At 41.4% G+C, this 13,801-nt stretch overlaps 1 protein-coding gene and 1 long non-coding RNA gene across 8 annotated transcripts in view; both read right to left on the bottom strand.

The window, feature by feature from the left end:
* LOC119027094 (protein sidekick-1-like) overlaps positions 1-13,801 on the bottom strand; it is a 249,784-nt gene that overhangs the window by 211,303 nt on the left and 24,680 nt on the right. The gene's annotated exons all lie outside the window — the stretch shown is intronic.
* Positions 1-13,801, bottom strand: part of LOC119027268 — a 50,225-nt gene that overhangs the window by 35,749 nt on the left and 675 nt on the right. The gene's annotated exons all lie outside the window — the stretch shown is intronic.

Consider the following 13,801-nt stretch of genomic DNA (forward strand, 5'->3'; position numbering starts at 1 on the left):
AGTGCATCAGACTCCGGCTATCAGTATCAAAAGGATCTCAATCAAGTGACAAATGGAAAAAAAAAAACAAATAAAACATGGCTGTAAGCTTGCCTGAATTGCATATAAGAGGTGATGATATTATTGAGAGGCCAAAAGGGAAAAGAATGGGTCCAGAGATAGGCACTGCATCAAAGTCCTTTCAGGCAAGTCTTGCTTGTGGGCAGCCATCTTGACAACGCCTCCGGGCAGTTGTTTTCGGGCTAACAAGATCAGGCCCAAAAATAACAAATGGGGAGAACCACAACTTCACTGTCAACGTACATTGGGATATAAAAACTGCATGTGTAGAATCACCAGTCAAATCTGATAAAAACAGTTGGAAAGTCTGGAGAGAATACACACACATTAACCTGGCCAATGAGGTGAGCCCAAACCGCTCGCTAATGTTAGGGGTAAGGAGACATTTTTTGGGGCTGGATGACATCAGTTGGAGGTTGCAGTCAGAGCACTAGTGGGAAACAGCAGTGTGTCTGTTAGCAGTAAGTCAGGAGGTCACAGCAAAGTTAGACTCATCGTTATTTTACCCACTTATCCCCTGAATCTCTTCTGCTAATTCAGAGGCCTGATGTGATCAAAGCAAATAGTTGATTCGCCAGCATGTTGGCAGAAGCAGACATGTTGAAATATTGTAATAACATGACATCATCATCATCATTAGCTCCTTCTCTTCAGCGGGTGTGAGGCAGTCTATAGGGTACATTACACCACAAGTTTGTTGACAGTGAGCCAGTAGCAGTCAACAAGGGTGTGTGATGTGGAGACATTGTGGGAGCACTGCACTGTGGGATGGGCTTGGAAGCCTCAAAGCAAACTGGATGGCATCCAGCTGTTTTATGAACTGCTGCTGCTGTTCACGTTATTTGTCATTCTGAGAAAACAAAACCATTTATTTATTTGCTCAGGAAAGGAATGCTCCCTGTTTGAAATTCCACTGAAATCTACAAAGCTGTCTTGACTCTTTTCCATATAAAATTTTCATATTTGGAAACTATAAACCAGATATGCAGAATAGACCCCCCCGAGTTTGTTTTTGACCCATGAAAGACACCAAAACAAGCTGTAAAATCATAATAAATCCTGTTTTCGGATACACAGCCAGAGGAAGAAGTAAGAGCAAGTGAGAGAAAAGAGGAAGTAATCTGGTCCCTCCCTCATATATGGTAATTCACGCTAATCTCTATTCACAAACTTAATCTCTTAATTGCTTTAATTGACACGGAAGAAGGTTGAGGCCTTCCTGATATGGCAAATGTCAAGAGCCTGCCTTCCATTGTGCTTGCGGCACACATGCATTTCCAGTATATGATCAAGTACTTTGATAGAAACAACAGCTGGAACACACAGGATGGGAAAATATGAAAAAAACTACAACAAAACATGTGTGGATTGACATGTGTACATGTAAAGCTGATTATGCTGTCATTGTTGATATTAAAGAATGGAGCTATGTACCCTTACTGGTGTTCTAGAGAATACGAATAAACCCACACACACAAAAAGAGGTAGAAATTTTAAAGCAGCCCCACAGCAGGCAAATCCCTTCATTGTTCCATAGTCTTTAATTAGAAAAATAAGGAACAAAACAGTCACAAACATTTATACATCCATCCAATAAAAAGGGTTTTTTCTTTTCACCTCCTCACAATCCATAACTTCTTATCCTGCTCTTTTTGGGTCAGGTTGTGTGTATGTGTATGTGCAAGAGTGAGATGAGAAAGCAGTAAACAAATGCAGATTGAGGGTTTTTCCATATAATTTGGTGAGACAAAGACTGTTATTGTACTCCGCTATCATTTTGACTTAAGGCCTAGATCTCTTACTTGAAACACTTTAACGTGCACATCCACACAAACACATGCTACTGCACAACAAAAGCCAGAAATATATTTCTCAAGGTTTCAGCTCTGAAAAATAGGATTGGATGCAGTGAGATAAAAACATTAGCATATACTTAAAACACAATACATACACAGGCTACAAAAAGATGCACACACAGTGCCTGTGTTCTGAACTACCTAGTGAACAATATCAGTCGTAAGAAAATACAGAAACACAACGGAAACAAACACACACACACACACACACACACACACACACACTCGCTAAACAACCTTTAACAACAGAGAGACGACAAACAAGACTACCCGTGACCCCGTTTACTTCTTTGTTTTCTGCTTCTTCATAGTTCTACAATCGCGTCCCGCTCCCTGAAGAGAGGGGAGTCCTCCCACATCTAGGAACACAGACAGACTGAGATAAAGCTGCATCTTAAAAAACTGTGATGCATCAAGGAAACAGTGGGAGTGTGTGAATTTGTTGTTCAGCCCCAACTGATGTGAAATGACAGAGGACCATCAGAGAGACAGAGATGGTAGGAGGAAGAAGTACCCACAATGACATGGAGGTCAACTCCACAGCTCTGCCATTTGACCAACCATTTAACCTCACATAAATTACCTGTATGCGTGTGTGTGGGTGGGTGTGTGTATGACATTGATCTATCTGTCCTGTGATGAATCCATCCTGTGCACGTGACCCACAGATTAAATCACCTCTACAGGGAAACTGATTACCCTTTCCCAGCAAAGATGGCAGCAAATACACTTAAACACACAATACACTTAAATGCAGAACACACACACACAGATGCATGCACACACAAAAAGAGAGAGAGAGAGAGAGAGAGAGAGAGAGAGAGAGAGAGAGAGAGAGAGAGAGAGAGAGAGAGAGAGAGAGAGAGAGACGTCATCTGTGGTATCAGGTAAGTTCACGTATTGGTTACTGACCTCTGAACTCAACCATCAGTTACACAGACAAGGTGGTGATTTACCCTTCTGTGTGTGTGTGTGTGTGTGTGTGTGTGTGTGTGTGTGTCTGCTGACGCCAGGTCTGTGTGAGAGAGTAGCCCCCTCCTTTCTCTGTCTCATAAATTACCTGTCAACTGCAGAACAGATCGAACCCGAGAGAAGGAAGGTGGCAGAGAGAGAAAGACAAGCTTTTATGCCTCTTTTTAAACTGTCAGAAAGGCTCAACTGTGACAACAGCTTCTGAGTGTGGGCTTAATTAAAAACACAAGCTGCATTTTGAATGATTAATTAGTCTACTACAGGTAAACATCAAATAAGGCGCCTGTCACACCCAGTTTCACAGTAAAACAAACACACACAGCTCGACTAATAAATGTGCAACCAGACAGGAAAAGCTTTTGTTTCTTCAATCACTTAAAGAGAAATGAGTGTAGCGTCAGAAATGAAAAGACGTTGATTCCACTGATAAATAATAAAAAGCAGCCTGATGTTAGCATAGAATAGTAGTTGTTGAAGAAGCAGAGGTAGAATCGTATGGCCAGCGTCCCATGAGTCTGGTTATTCTGCAGAAAAGCACCAGAGAGGAAGAGAGGACAGAGTAGGAGAAGGGTGCATGAGAAGGAAAGAGGATTAGTGTGTCTGACAGTCATAAGAGGAGAGACAGAATAAAAGTCCCAGTATAACACCCTCAATAACACCACAGATTATCACCAACAACAGGAACGGCACAGCAGAGCAGCACACAAACACACAGAGACGCTCCTGAATACTTACAGAACAAAGACACATACAGTGCTATATCTATCTATCTATCTATATATATATATATATAAAAGGCACAAGACAATAAGATGAAAGAGGTTAATCACCAGATCCATCACAATACGATATTATACTGATTCTTTGAACGATGCGGTATGTGTTGATATCACTCAGTCTGCCACAATACAATTTCAGTTCAATACAATTCAGGCAATCAGTATTTCTGCTTTTGGCCACAAATCAAGCACATATTTAATTTCAATAAGTGCAGTGAAATTCACTTCTGAGTGACAATAACAAAACATGGTTGAACTGTTTTAGCAGCCAGAGGACTTTTCCTCAACTCATTGCTAAACAAAGTTGTTGTATTATTTCAACGTTCTCTCACCCATCCTTGGTTTAAGTCGCCGCGTCTCCTGACACAACATCGTGGTTGAATTTCAGTCTGAATTCACATTTTCAACCCTAACATTGTTAAAACAGAGTAGCTAATATTGCCTCAGTGAGTGTAACAAGCTAGCAAACTGCTGAGCAAGATGGCCTGTTTGTCTGTTGTTTTTCTCCAAAGTCTTAAATATATCCACATTGCAGACTCATTCTTGAAAGGGAAGTAAATTTCATCATCGTCTGGTTTTAACTGCTGGGGAATTATTGTTTGAGCGCTTGGATAGACAAGGTGATGCTGATGTGCCAAGGGCATTTCAAGATAAAAGTACATCTTCAAAACAGTTATATGGATCAATGTTTCTACTTTGATCAATATCATTGGACAATTAATCATTAAATCGATATTCCAACCTGGAACAAGGTTTCACCCCTAGACTAGACATGGTCGTTGAATTTGAGTTTACAATCTGGCAACAACGTCGAACAGGCAAAGGCACCAAACTGTACCGTATACCACAAGGTACTCTGGGTAAATGCAAGGCTGTGATATGTGACTTAGATTCAGAGTTAATGGGGTTGCTAAAACAGCCTGAAGCAGCACAAGGAGTTAGGAACTGGAGGCAGTAAACATCGAGACATTAATCTATGACAAACAATGCTGCGATCACCCATCTGTTGTTAACAGCAGTGGATTGACCAGTAAACTGACCTGGAGTGTTACCTGTGGGAAATAAATCATAACGCTCCCTAATACTAGTAAGAACTATGTGCCGGAACAGTGTGATTTATGGAGCTGTTATTACTGCCCAGTTGAGCTGCTAATGTTTCCTAATGAGGCATAGCCCTCAACTCAGCACAAAGGACTAAGTAATATAGAAGAGTGGAGACAGCAAATGTTGCATCACTGTGAAGAATTAGAAAGGAGTGATTGAACTGAGCCGACTGACATCCAGCTGCTGGGGCACGGGGGGCAGGATGAAACTAAAAATAAACGAAATGACGAATAAAGGAAGAAAATACCAACCGTAACAACAGAGATAAGCACGTTTTATGCTGAACATGAACTGCAGACACACTTGTGCGTTTGTATCTCTTTGGGCAACCAAATTTGAATTCACAGCATCTCCCATGACCCGATGAGCTCCATGAGTCAGAGGATGTTACATTTAATCAGCCTTGTTTTCACTGTGCTGTTAATCATAAATAGTGTTTCATGTCGGTTCTGAAGCTCTCTGAATAAAGTGGGATTTGCAGGGAATAAGCAAATGCTGGTAGACGCGGAAATTATTTACACCAGTGTGGGCTTGAGTGCCAAACAGCACAGTGACACTGCCAACGGCAACAAGCAAAACAACTGCCAGTAACTCCCATACAACACCTCAACAACTGACTTTAAAAACAGAGTAATTAAGATGATAATAATGATGCAATAGTCAGCATGACTGGTTAGATGGACAGATAAAAGGTGGAGACAAGTGGAGAGAGAAGGATAAGGAGGAGGATCAGAAGACTGAAGCATTAGTAGGAGAAACAGGCAGACTAGAATCACTCAGGCATCAAATGGTCTGTCTGAATTAATCCTGACCATCACGTTTCCCCTGTCACGCACATACACACACACATACACACACACCTCCCTGTCTCTGCCCTGCAGCAACAGATGCTGGCAGAAAGAAAGGCTTCCTCCATCTCTTCATCTTTGTGTCCCTCTCTCTGGTTCTTTTTTTTTTTTTGTTTGTGTCCTCTATCTTTGTTGCTCTTCTCGTCTGCAAGATAAAATGCCAGTCATCCTTCGCTCTTCTTGTAAACAACAAATGAGGGCGCAACAGAGTAAGAGGAGACCAATGGGCAACAGGGTTACACAGGGGAAAGAGAGAGGGAGAGAGTAAAAGAGAGAGATAGGCAGTGGCTATTTGATAGTGTCAGCTGTATAGAGGAGATACAGACAGGCCATTCATCTCAATGGATCAGATAGCAGTCCCCCTGGAGTGCCTGCGTGTACACACACACACACACACACACACACACACACACACACACAAATAAAACAAAAAAGACGCAGACTCAATGAAACACACAGAGACACAAACTCTCTTCTATACACACAAACCAGTCCAGGTTTAAAGCTATAAAAAGCACCCTGGGGCTGCAAGTCCTCGACCCAGTCTACTAAAGAGTTGCCTAAGAGAGATTGGAAAATGGCAGAATTGAAGTTCACAGTTTTTTGTGAGAGTACCTAAGTGCAGGAGTGTGTATGTGTATTCTTTTCCATCCTCTAAGCGAGCCATATGTCATAGTGAGCCGGAGAGAAGGACAGATAGACAGACAGACAGACAGACAGACAGGGTGAGAGCGAGAGAGAGAAAACTGGAGATAGACAAAGTCTGAAAGCCTTTGCATGAATCACAGTTTTCAATTTCACATCACAGGAGAGTCAGGGGTGTGCACGTAACTAGCGGAGCTCTTTCAAACTCTCCAGTGTTTAGAAGTTAGCACTGAACCTCGACACAAAAAGAGCGAGTCCATTGTAGAACTGTCAGCCATAACAGCTGGTCTCTCTTGGAGAGTTTATAATGACTATGACGGATGTTGAGGCAGATTAAAATCAGACCTGTCCATGCTACGTTCAGCTGATAACTAATTAGGCTTGCCTCCGTGACCCTGCTGGACCTGCTACTGATCCTCAGTGTTTCGAGCTCTCATATTTGCAGTTGTGGTTCACTCTGCATACACTCCACAACAACATGTGACAATGGAATAAAAAGCTAACTGTTGGATGAGGAGAAGATAATCACTTTGTTCACTTGATACTCATTGCAGAGAAAAAGTGCGGCGAGAAGTTTGACGTGTAACAAAAGTTCCCTCTGGCGGGAGTCAAACCATGGAGTGTGGTTAAACCGTGGACTAGCTGTCGTGTCGATGTGTCTTAACTATTCAGCCCCCAGGGACTCTGTCAGTTACAAAAGCACTTGCTGACTGAGGGATGAATAAATGACTGTTAGGGCTACAAGTGATTCTTTTTCAATTAATTCTTCAGCCTCTGAATGTCAGAAAGTCTAATGCAAGTTTCCTGAGTCCAATGGGCCAATCAAGTTTTTTAATTTTGTCAGACAAACAGTCTTACAATAGAGAGGCTGAAACAAATGTATTAACGCTGTTGCTTGATAAATTACTCAAACAACTTCCAAGGCAATAGCCTCTAGCAAGATGAGCCAGAGTAACTGAACCTGTTTACCTCTTTGTTTGTGGCAACATGTGCAATATAATTTAATCACTATCAAGGCTGTATGAAATATCTATTCAGAGTTGAGTCATACACCACAGAAGAATATGTTTACTGATTTGGGATGTCAAATTTGGTTAATTCGACGACCATTACCTGCAAACTAACTGGTTAATTATCAAGATAAAAACATGTGAGATGATGTGAAATACCAGAGGTGCTTAATATTCATCCAGTGCTCAACTGACTCAACAAGTTTTCCAGTTTTGCAAATGGGCAAGCATCTGATATTGCCCCCCAAGAAATGCACCAGACTACAGACGGCAAATATTCTCATTTCCTCAGTCATACATATGTTAGACTGCACAAGCAGTCTGTTTTTGGCTCATGTGCCAAAAACCGCAACACACTGACATCAGCAGGAAGAGAGAAATGAGACTGAAAGCGGGACTCAGATTGCTAACATTAAGCTAGTGATTGCAATTTTCTGCCTATACAAAAACAGCAAACTGGAGCCTGCTCACGCAAAAGTACCAGAGTGGAGTGACAGAAAAAAGGGGACTGAAAAGAAAGACAAGAGACATATTACATCCAGGCAAAAGGATGGTGTTACTGGTTTGATGAAAATGGTAAAAAGGCTGAGAGCAGCTTTCCAGATAATGTCTAGACAGTGTTTTCTACAAAGGAGATACTCGTTCCCTCAAAAACACACTCACACACACATCCACTCTTCTGCCCTGTGATGAAAAGATATTTATGGTCAAACTCTCTCTCATACACACAGAGAGACACACGCACAGCACACAGGAATGTTTACATCTGATATGAGCCAGAAGGTCTATCTGATTTAAGCTCCCTCGGTGGCATGTAGTGGCAGAGCTCTATGCTGGGAACTGGCGGAGTAATTCCTCTGAGCGTGGAGAAAATTCCCCCATGAGAACAGAGGTGTGAGGTTAACACACAGCACTGGAAGTCCGGTGGCTACAAATCATTAAGCATGTCCCAGGGATAGAATATTAAAGTATTTTCAGGAATTATGTCCATAGTGCATGTGTTCGAGTGTGCGTGTTTGTGTTGTGAGCTAGCTACATGAGCAACCAAGCTCAGCTGCCCTCATTCCTTCATCCAGCCAAATCTCTTCTACTACTCTCTCCCCATCTCCACTCATCCTTAAGTCTTATCTTCCAACCTGACTTATTTACCCCAAATCCTTGCCCTAGCTTCTTAAATAAAAGCCTTGGCTGTGACCACACTACTGCTGCTCTTTCTGTGTTTCAGTGATTCTTTACATGTTACCTCCCAACAACAGGGGTACGTTAGTTTTCCAGTAGAAAACAATTACTGCAGGGCAGTGAGAAAAAAAGTCCCAATTAATATCCAAACAAGAGAGAAAACTTAAGTAGACTTTCTACACAACCTCTCATGTCTAGAAAAAAAAGAATATTAGAGAGGTTATTAGGTCAAGCTGGCACTAAAATCTATTGTTATACTACTCCTGCATTTGTGCACAAGAATACGTGTGCAGATTTAGGATTCAATAACAAGCTATTAATATAAGATAAGATAATAGATAGAATAGATAGATAATAATGCACAATCAAAACTTTTCGGCCCAGTTCTTTACAGACTCCCATATTGATTCCTGATAAAGTCAAGCTTAGAGGAAACATGTAGAAACATCATCATCCAAAGTGATGTGAAGTGAAATCAGAGAGTATTTGCACATGAATATTCACCCTCATTCAAGTTTTGGCTGTACAGCAAAAAGCTGTACCCAGGTTGCTTTCAAAGATGTTTATCATGTTGCTGATGTTCCAGCCCTACATGGAATAATCATTTTACAGACGTTACAAAGAGCACTGCCACGGACAATTTTTTATGTCTCTGCAATGACTCCTTGTTGTTTCTAGTTTCCAGCCAACTAAATGGATGCATTTGAAGTCATTATTTGCGATGCATTATTGTGGTTAATAGTTATTTCACTGTTAACAATAGTAATAATAAAATGCTTGATAAACCATTCACTAAGCCATTGCAAAAGTACACATCAGTTGCTACTTAATAAAGGCCATCCAAATAATGTTTACAGATTAACTATACAGGGTCTATTAATGATTTACAAAGAACTAGAAACGTGGGTTGTAACATTTCGGTAATTTAAGCATTTCTTAACCATTCATTTACCATTCATTTATGATGGTTATCATAAAATGTTACCTATACTATTAAACAAGGTGGTAGGGCACACTAACACAGCAGCTCATAACTCCTTGATTAAGCATTATTACATTTCCTCCAGTGCAGTCACAGATATCTTTGTGCAACAACTACTTCTTGGGAACTCCAACTATTCTGGTGCAATAACAGATCTATTTAAAAAGCATATTGCATTGCATTTCTTTACTACCTAGTCCTTGGCTATACCTATTATATTTGTTACAATAACGGCTTTCTATAAATTGGAATTGATAAGGTCAGAGGCATATGATTATGATGGATCTGACAATTTGGAAGTGGTTCTTAATGGTTTTCATTCTGGATTTCCATCCCTAGTGCAGACAAACATACACAAAAAGTCCAAATAGATGAAAGCTGATCAAAAAAAATCCAGTTTGACTAGCCAACACAGCTATAGTTTTTCTGTTTTTATCCAACCATGGTATTTTCTGTTTGTGTATATATATATGTGTGTGTGAGCCTGTGTTTGTGTGTGCACGTGGAGCCTCAGTGATCAGGTCTAAAGCTGTGTGTAGGAGATAAAGGAAGTCATTAGTGAATTCTGCCTCTTAAGACCCCCTAATACCTTGGATGGGACCCTGGCCAGAGGTTAGGCTGCATGTGTGTGTGTGTGTGTGTGTGTGTGTCTGTGTGTGTGTGTGTGTGTGTGTGTGTGTGTGTGTGTGTGTGTGTGTGTGTGCATATGTCTTTGTTTGTGTGTGCACGTGCGTGTGCCATTGTAATCCCAGTCCTTTGCCAGGGAGAACACCAAAAACTGTACACATCAGTAGTTGCTGTAACTCAAACTAACTTTGGGAACTTTTGAGTCGACGCTGCAGCAAGCCTTGTCTGAAGCAAATTGAAATAAATGCCTTGTATCACCGGATCATTGAAAAACCCATTGTTCTGATATAATATTTCACCTTCCTGCAGTAATATCATACAAGCTATGTTAGAAGGTGCGAGATTCACATTTCAGCTCGGCTCAGAGCACGAGTAAGAAGACTGATGGAGACAGTAAAAGGATAGGGGAAGGGGGGGTTATGGGCTCGTAATGTATCAGAGGACTTTTTGATCAGCGTTTAGTAGGCTTAACAGAGCTCTAGATCAATATAACTGCTAATAGATGCATTGATCTGCATCTGCTGCTGCCTGGCCCACATTCTGACTGGCACAAATACATTCACACAGACACACAAGTGCTTACAATACACCCCCAGGAGCTCTCACATATGTACACATACACTAACAGAATGCATGAAAAGCTGTAACAATATTCACTATCCACAGTGGTTATGGGAATGTGAGAGTCAATCAGCTACATGGGGCAATACACTAAAATTCTATGACTTTAAAATACACAGAGAGACAGACATACACACCGCTATCTATACTGCCAATTAGTCCTCCAATAAAACCGTCCACAACCGGAGAGCAAACCATAAAGTATAGTGTTATAGCTAATGAACTCTACAGCTCAGATATGCAGATAAATGCACACACACTTGCCCACAACCGCACATGTGCAGATGTAACACACACACACACACACACAAACACAAACACGCACACACGCGCACACACACACACACACATAAATATATGCACAATGGAAATCTGCTTGGGATTTGCAGCTAGAGATGTAAACAAACATATCCGCTAAACACACACACACACACACACACACACACACACACACACAAAGACATACAGCAGAAATGTGCAGGACTCCTTAGTAAAGAACAAACAAATGCAGGCTGCCCGGTTTGAATAAACAAATTAAAATGATTGCAGGTTGAACTGGGAGTAAATACAACACTTAGCTAATTACTTGCTCTCAGTATGGCGTTAGCTAGGCACTCACTGACACACAAACTCATGTAAACAGACACACATACTTTTATTCGTTTAAACAACAAAGACATGGATGAAAAGTGTCTCTTAAAGGCAGCAGGATGAGGTAAATCTAAAACAAATGAGGTCTCGCTCTATGAAATAAAAACAGGCTAAATACAATTTAAGTCAGCACCTGACACAAACAACACACACACACACACACACACACACACACACACCTCACACAGTCAAGAAATAGATCCCAAACACATATCTCTCCACTGATTTGATGCAGAGAAAAAGCAATTTATTAAGCTGCCTCTTAGGAGCTGGACTCAAACTAAACTGCTACGCTGGCCTACTTAGACAAACACACGCACACACACACACACTTCTTACCAACACACTCATTCACACTTTCATACAAATACAGACTCAATAATGCTTAAAAAGCTCCCAGTGGAGCATCATTGGTAATCTGGTGAATCTAGCAACTAACGGAACCTGCAGGCTGTAATAATTTGACGTGATCCAAACTGACACTAACAACCGATAACCGTCCCCACACAAACGAACACACTCACAACAGCTGGTGCGAGGTTGGCTTTGTTGCTATACCTACCAAGAGAGGCACCCAACCCCTCATGACAGGCCCTACACTTTCCTCTGACCTCCTGTTTCATGTTTGTTTCATTTGGAAACCATGCTTAACATTCCAAGCCACTCCGATAGGCTGCAGGAGAAGAGGAGAGGAGAATGGGAACAAGCGGAGGAGAGGAGTTGGACATTAGCCTGGTTCTGATGAAAGAAAGGTGTGCATCGCTGCCATGCACCAATATGTAAATTTAAGGGATTAAATTGAGAGCTGGATAAATGAGACAGTGTGTTTGAGTGTCTGTGCATGTGTGAAGGTGTAAATGTGAGGGGCAGAATGAAAAGGAAAGGCAGATTGCAATGAAAGCAGCCAGGCAGAGACAAAACCCAAAATCTGGTCTGATCCCCTATATTAGCCTGAAATACTGCAACACTGCACAGCATATTCACTCATTAACACACACAGATGCACAGATAAATAACACAGACACACACAGTTTATAAACACTCTTGTAGACAGGGTGCACTAATATCATGTTGGATTCATTAGTTCAGTCATGCAACCAGCACAGAATCCTGTAGCAATTAACATCTGACACATTCAACATACCAAAAACTATGCGTACGCACACATGCATATACATTTTTTTTGCTAACATCAATATATACAGACATAGACGCACACGCACACAAACCCACACACACCGAGGGCAGGTCCTAATTTCATTCCACTAATACAGTCTCAGTATTTACAACCTGCTTGAGAAAACATGTTCTTGCTTAATTAGATTAAACAAGAGTGTGTGAGCATGTGTTCCTCTGAGTGTGTGTGTGTGTGTGTGTGTGTGTGTGTGTGTGTGTGTGTGTGTGTGTGTGTGTGTGTGTGTGTGTACTCATTTGCATGCGTGGAACAACAGGTGAGGTAGGGACACATCGTAAGACAGCACAAACAGAGAAGGGGACAGACATAGAGAGGCAGCGGAGGAAAGAAGGACAGACTAGACCTTCATTCTCTATTCAAGGAGGTGGTGTAGATCGTTAGCTAAATAAATTAGAGCCTTGCGGCTGTGGATATCACACTGCCATATGTCAGCGAGAGAGGAGGGGGAGGAAGAGAGGGAAAAGACTGGTGGAGAGGAAGAGAGGAAAAATGTGTTTGCTGCAGTAAGTGTGAATAAATACATATGAATGGCAACAGAAACAGATGTGGCCTGAGCTAAGAGAAAATGACGGGATGGAGGAGAAGGAGGGGAAAGGGTGACATGAGGAAAGGACAGGAGCTAATCCAGTAGAGTTGAACTGAGACCAGAGTTAAGCATATATAAGCTTGTACTCTGCCCTGGGCCTTTATAGCACACATTCACTCATGGACGCACAGATAGGGCGCAAGAGAGAGATTAATAAATCAGTATAAAGTATTCAGATTAGTATAATGGAGAGAAAGTGATGGTTGGGGCATTGGATGACCTTCTCATTGACTGTGCTAAGTAGACTACAAACCCAGCTATTAGAACTACATGACCTCTAAACCCTAAATGGCCAACAAGCCATAAGGCAGCTTCTGCCAGGCTGCAGTCACAAACTTCACAAGGCCCCTCTACGTCTTAATATATTGTGGACATTTTACTGGATTTTACTGAAACAAAAATTACTTTGCTGGCTTATGTGCAAGGTTTCTCAACCTGTTATTGATTCACCACCAACTTTACCTTATCTAGCGACCTTGCTGTTGTTGCTCTTTTTAAGTAGAGAGTAAAGTAAAAATGGTTTCAAATGACATACCCTATTGGTAACAGTTTCACTTTAAGGCTACTGGTGTTAGCATTGACATTGTAATACTTTAGACAACACCCAGCCCCACGGTGGCATCACAAACCTCAAGGCTCATTGGTGGAATGACTGTATAGTTTCCGAGCAGCATTCAGTGTGACTA

Source organism: Acanthopagrus latus, chromosome 1, assembly GCF_904848185.1.
Source record: "Acanthopagrus latus isolate v.2019 chromosome 1, fAcaLat1.1, whole genome shotgun sequence".
Lineage (NCBI taxonomy): Eukaryota > Metazoa > Chordata > Actinopteri > Spariformes > Sparidae > Acanthopagrus > Acanthopagrus latus.